Source organism: Aquila chrysaetos, chromosome 3 (assembly GCF_900496995.4).
Source record: "Aquila chrysaetos chrysaetos chromosome 3, bAquChr1.4, whole genome shotgun sequence".
NCBI lineage: Eukaryota > Metazoa > Chordata > Aves > Accipitriformes > Accipitridae > Aquila > Aquila chrysaetos.
In genome coordinates, this window is record NC_044006.1 from 17,364,795 (window position 1) to 17,370,794 (window position 6,000).

Genomic DNA, 6,000 nt, shown 5'->3' on the forward strand with positions numbered 1-6,000 from the left:
ACGGGACACTTTGCACAACCACAGCAAATCATCCCCATCCGTCTCCCCTCATTCTCCAACCCCAAAAGCATTTGCTGCATTTCCCAAGCAGAAGGTAAACAATGAAAAAGCCCGAGCTTTTGGCTAAAAGCATCCCAACTCACTGAAGAAATAAACCAAGCACTTTTCATAGCAAAATTACTGAAAAGCTCTACCACATCGAAGGCCGGCAGCAGACCAAGCAGAACCAGCTCTCCGTGTGCCGAGGCAGTCTGCCTGGCCTCCACGGTCCCCGACTTTACTGTGAGTTTAGCGTAGTTGTCAGGAAGGCAAATCGATAAACAGAGAAAACGTTAGCTGCTCCAAGACGGGTGTGTACACTAGACAGCAATACTAGCAGATGACTTCTCTTCATCTTTGCGTATTCTGTTTGCGTGCGTTCCTCTCACAGCATTTACCCTACAAACCTCATTGATCCAAGACTGAAATCCACCTCAATCGCCAGTAAAAGTCACTAGTAAGAACAGGGAGAATCCCACAACGCAGCCACCAAAACACAACGGATGCAAGGCTGCGCGGGGCGACTATGGTGACATGACTGCAGCGCGAACGAGACGCGACTCCAACGTGACTGTGATGCCTCTCTGTTGTGACATGGCTGCAATGTCACAACAGATCCACGTCTGCTCCGCGCACAGCAGTCGAAGCGGGACGGATCCGCCGATGACAGGGACGAGCCCGTCGCCCGGAGCGGAGGGAACGGCCCTTTAACCGCATCCACCGCTCCCCCTCCGGCCTTCTCATCGCCCCGGGTGCCCTTGCTCCGCAGGGGCCGGGCGGCAGGAAACCCATGCCCCGGGGGCCTCCGGCCTGCCAAGGGACCCGCTTCTCCCCCGCCCGCGAAGTTTAAAGACTTAATTATCGATTTTCTTGAGCACTGCGGCCGGAATGACGGCGGAAAGCTGCGCCCCGCGGGCAGGCTCCCGGCACCCCCCATCCCACCCGCCGCTGCGGTCGCGCAGCTCGGTGCGGGGCCGGGGGCCTCGCTCCCCCCTTCCCGGCCGGGAGGAGCCTCCGCGCAGCGCCGGGGGGAGCCTGCTCCGCCTCCGCCCCCCCGCACGCCCCGGGGGCCCCCGCGGCTGCGGGGGGGCGCCAGGGCCCGAGCTGCCGGCCCGGCGCCGGCTAGGCCCGGCCTTCCCCGCGCCGGGGCGGGGGGGGAGGCGGCAAGCGGCAGGTCGGGCCGGCAAGAGGGGCCGCGGCCCGCCCGCCCGCCCGCGCCCCAGGGGAGGGCGGCGAGAAGAACGCGCGGGGACGACGCCGCCGCCCCTCCCCCGCGGCCGGCCCGTCCCCGCGGCCGGAGCCATGACAGGGCCGGCGGCTGCCCCGGCCCCGCCGCCCGCCCGCCCCACGGCCCGCGCCGCCGCCGCCGAGTTCATTCATAGCGCCGCCCCGGCGCGGCCCCGCCGCCGCCCCCCGCCCCGCCGCTGCCCCCGGCCACGCCGGGCGGGCGAACCCAAAAGTTCGGGGCAGAACTTACCTAAAATGGCTCCTCGGCCGCCCAAATACAAACAGCTATTATTTGGTGAAGTTTAGCCCAGCACCCTGCAAGGACACCCTAACCTCGCCCGGGCACGCCCCCGGCCCGCGCCCATTGGCTGCCCACTGCCGCGCGCGGGCGCCCATTGGCGGGCCGGCCCGTCAGCCGCGCGGCGCCCGCGCCAAGCTTGGCTGCAGCGCGCCCGCCGCTCGCTCCATTGTGCTCCTGTTTGCACCGATGAGAGCGCGGCGGTGATTGGCCTCGCCGCCGCCCCCGCGCGCCGCCCCCCGCCATTGCCACCGCCCCGCCCGCGCCCTCCACGTCCGCGCCCGCCGCTCGTTCCCCGGATGCGAACCGGCCCGCCCCAGCCCCAGCCCCGGCCCCGGCCCCGGCTCCGGCCCCGGGCCCGCTGGGGTTGTGGCGGACGCCGCCCGCCCCGCCGCGGGGCTGAGCGGGGCCCGCTGGAGCGGCGGTGCGTGTCCTCGGCCCCGCGCCTCGCTCGCCGGCGCCGGGGGCCGCCCGAGGCCTCGAGAGGTGCGAAGGCGCCCGGTGGTGGCCTGGGGCCGGGGGAGCGTGAGGGCAGCTTCGGGAGGCCGCCGGCCTGAGAGGAGGGAATGCCGCTCCCCGGAGGGGTGCTCCAGGAGAGCCGCTGGGACAGACCCGGGGCATGGGCTGTGGTAGCCACCTGTCTGGGGAGAACCTCGGCAGGGAGCAGCCGCAGGCAGCAGCACCAGCTGGCAATGAGACAAGCCTGCCAGGGTGGGTTTTCTATTGGAATTCCTCACAACCGGACCTCCTCGCGGTGCCTGTGCCTTCCTGGTCACACAGCACTTGGGGGCTTCGCGCAGCGGCCATGGTCCCTCCTCCAGCTCAGCACCCTGGCAGCCAGACCAGCAGCACCCTTGCCTTGGTGGCCAGCAGCGTCGATGCCTGCCTTTTCTGCCCGAGAAGGCGTGAGCTGCTCACCTGCTTGGGAGGAGGACCAGGGCTGGCAGTGTGGTCACTCCATCCTCCCAGCTGATGCAAGATGCTCTGAGCAAGTTAGCTCTGGCACCAAAAGGAAACTCTGCGAGAGCTGATTAGCTCTGCTGAGACTTGGGGCTGATTAACTGAGTGCAGTGCAGTCCTCATGCAGCCATCCAGCTTGCCCCAGGCCCCAGAAGGTTGCTGGCACAGCCCTGTGCTGCACCCTTTGAAGTCCTGGCTTGTTCAGCACCAGCTGGCACCGATGTCCTGTGCTGGCCGGCTAGCACGTTCCCTTTACACCTCCTGGCTTTCCCCAGATGCTGTCCTCTTCCACTGGTCATGACAGGCTCCTGGGCAGAGCAGGCAGCACCACTGGGCAGTGCTGGTGTGCTCTGGAGGTACCTGTTACTGCACAGGTGTAGGTCAAACACAGAGGACACAGCCAAGGGACACATCTATCGCAGAGCTACGTCCACTCTGTTCCACGCTTCCTTCAGGTCCCCTGCACAGAGCAGTATACCACTGTGCTCCTCCCAGCGAGGCAGGACTTCCTTCTCTGCAGCATTCCCCTTTACCCTTTCTCACTTGCTCCAGCCTACATCTTCACCCTCCACCCTTTTTCCTCTCTCAGCCTGGCTCGTTGCCCATGGATGGCACTGGTGGACACTGCTGAGATCTCACACGTATGTTTTGTCTCTCCTGACCCCCAGGTTCAGATACTTTTGCTGTTCATAGAAGGTCAACATGTGTGAAGTATTCCTCTCCAGGGTCTTCCCCTTTCCCTAGTCCTGCCTGCTCCTTCTCCAGCCACCAGGCATGCCTGTACCTGATCTTTTAGTTTTCAACCTGCACTGGTCAACCTTTGGCCAACAAACTCCATCCTTTGCTATATCCTCCCTCTCTCTCCAGAGCAGCACCTTGGCCTCCATATGAAGAATGCCTGTAAAGGTGGAATTAATGGGTACTTTATGACCAGAAAACCAAAGCAGCTTATTTTCAGATTAACCACTTTTTGGGCAGTTGGTCTCAAAAGAATGCCTAAGGGTGGTTAAGCGACTCATTGCTGTACGTGCAAAATAGGTGGGCCAGTTGTTAGGAAATGGTAAAGCAAGACATAAACAAATCCCTTCCTGGATGAGAATTCATCCGGCAAATATCATTTGGGAAGACATTTTAACACCTTCATTATAGAATTGCGGAAGCGTTGGTGGGAAGGGACCACAGGAGGTTGTGTTAGAGATTTCCAGAGGTCCCTTCCCAGCACCACAATTGTGACCAACACAAGATGAGATCAGCCGTGGCTCTGCCTACCTGAGTCTTAACACCCTTCACGGCCAGAGATTCTCCCACCTTTCTGATGATCTGTGCAAGGCTGCACCACCCTCCCAAGGAAAGGGTTTTCCTAACTGTTGTGGTTTTACCCCAGTCAGCAACTAAGCACCACACAGCCACTCACTCACCACCACGCCCACCCAGTGGGATGGGGGAGAAAATCATGAAAAGAAGTAAAACTTGTGGGCTGAGATAAGAATGGTTTAATAGACTATAAAAAGAAGAAACTAATAATGATAATGATAACACTAATAAAGTGACAGCAGTAATAATAAAAGGATTGGAATATACAAATGATGCACAGTGCAATTGCTCACCACCCGCCAATCAACGCCCAGTTAGTCCCCAAGCGGCGATCCCCCTGTCCCCACTCCCCCCAGTTTATATACTAGACGTGACATCACATGGTATGGAATACCCTGTTGGCCACTTTGGGTCAGTTGCCCTGGCTGTGTCCTGTGCCAACTTCTTGTGCCCCTCCAGCTTTCTCGCTGGCTGGGCATGAGAAGCTGAAAAATCCTTGACTTTAGACTAAGCATTACTTAGCAACAACTGAAAACATCAGTATTATCAACATTCTTCTTATACTGAACTCAAAACATAGCACTGTACCAGCTACTAGGAAGACAATTAACTCTATCCCAGCTGAAACCGGGACACTAACATCCCACCTGAACCTTTCAGGACTCACTTTGTGGTTATTGCTCCTTAATGTATCACCAGGCACTGCCAAGAAGGATATGACTCTGTCATCCTTGTAACTGCCCTTCCAGTACTTGTAGACTGCTGTTAGATCAGCTCCTAGGTACCTCTTCACCAGAAGAAACTGGCCCCAGCTCCTCCACCTGTATTCAAGGGCCCTTTGCCTGTCTTGGTCACCTGTTGCTGATGCCTCTCTGGCTTCTCAATTTTGTGGGCCCCAAAATTGGACACAGTGAGGACAGAATGCATGACTTTATAATGGAAACTCATCTACCAATCCAGTCTTAATCCAGGCCATGTCTGTTTTATTATTCATGGAGTGGGATTGCTGTGTTTTGGACAAGGTGATTTAGAGAACTGTCCCAGTATCTGTATTTCACCGTGCTAGCAATAGCCAAAAAGGACTGAGTGGTGCACCCACCTGGTCCCCTCACAAGGCCAGCGTGAGCTCTGTTGTTGGGTGACCCCAGCACCCTTTGATGCCAGTACTGGAAGCGCCCCTCAACCCCTCTGGAAAGCAGGTTTATGTCCCAAGCTCGGCTATTCACAAGTCCTCCTGGGCGCAGGATGTAACTTCTGTGAGTGCAGGATGCTCAGCTGAACGGAGCTGGGGTCAAGCATCACCTGGAGCACAACCTTGCTGCCAGCAGCCATTGTTGTGCACAATCTTTGGGATCACCACCTTCTGATTTGATTTGAAATAATAATAGTAATAGTAATAATAATAATAATAATAATAAAGTTTTGGCCTCTCTAAAGAGGGATTGTGACAGTCTCCCTGGGCAAACTCCTTTGGGCTCAGGACACCCTCATACCTCACTGCCCACAGGGGACCTGCCTCCTCCCAGGGAGCACAGCCAGCTCTGCACTGGGATGCATGGCGGGGCCATCGTTACCTGCAATGTGCTGGGTGGAGGCTACTGTGCTGTCCACCGCATGCATGAACACCCACTGTAGCCCTGAGTTACAGATGTGCCCCACCCTGAAGGATAAATGTGTTACTGTTACACACCTACCTTGAAACCAATGTTAACAGGAATCAGGAAAAGCAAAATGCAAATGAAGGTGGTTACTCACAGCATCTCAGCTGGGCAACAGGGAGAAATGCAAAAGAAAGCAATGAGAAAATTAAAGGAATAATATGCTTTGTTGGCTTTCACATAATGTCAGTGGGAAAGGCAGAGTCTCCTCTGCAGCCTACTCTCCTGCCGGGACATTGGCTCTTTGGGTGCCTGTGCCTTTCTCCTGGCCAGTGTCCCTGAAGCAGGAGAAGCAGCATCATTTGGGGCCTGGTGGTACCAAAGATGTGCTCCTGCTTACAGAGAGGCCCTGAGGACTCCCAAGGTCTGCAGGGAGTTGGGCACAGTCTCCTGGGCTATGTCCCAAGGTTGGTGGTTGTGACCTGAATCATGTCCCCTGTGCAGCTGGGGCAGTGACTTTGCTCTAGCAGCTGCTGAACACCAGCACCTACCACCACACAACCG

The 6,000-nt window shown here is 57.9% G+C and overlaps 1 protein-coding gene across 3 annotated transcripts in view; it reads right to left on the minus strand.

Moving 5' to 3' along the window:
• Positions 1 to 1,753, minus strand: part of CHD6 (chromodomain helicase DNA binding protein 6) — a 95,013-nt gene extending 93,260 nt beyond the window's left edge. For all 3 annotated transcript variants that reach the window (XM_030009627.2, XM_030009626.2, XM_041122792.1), the window contains exon 1: positions 1,517 to 1,753. The gene's annotated coding sequence lies outside the window, so the exon portion shown is untranslated. The remainder of the gene's footprint in view (positions 1 to 1,516) is intronic.
• Between the last annotated feature and the right edge of the window lie 4,247 nt (positions 1,754 to 6,000).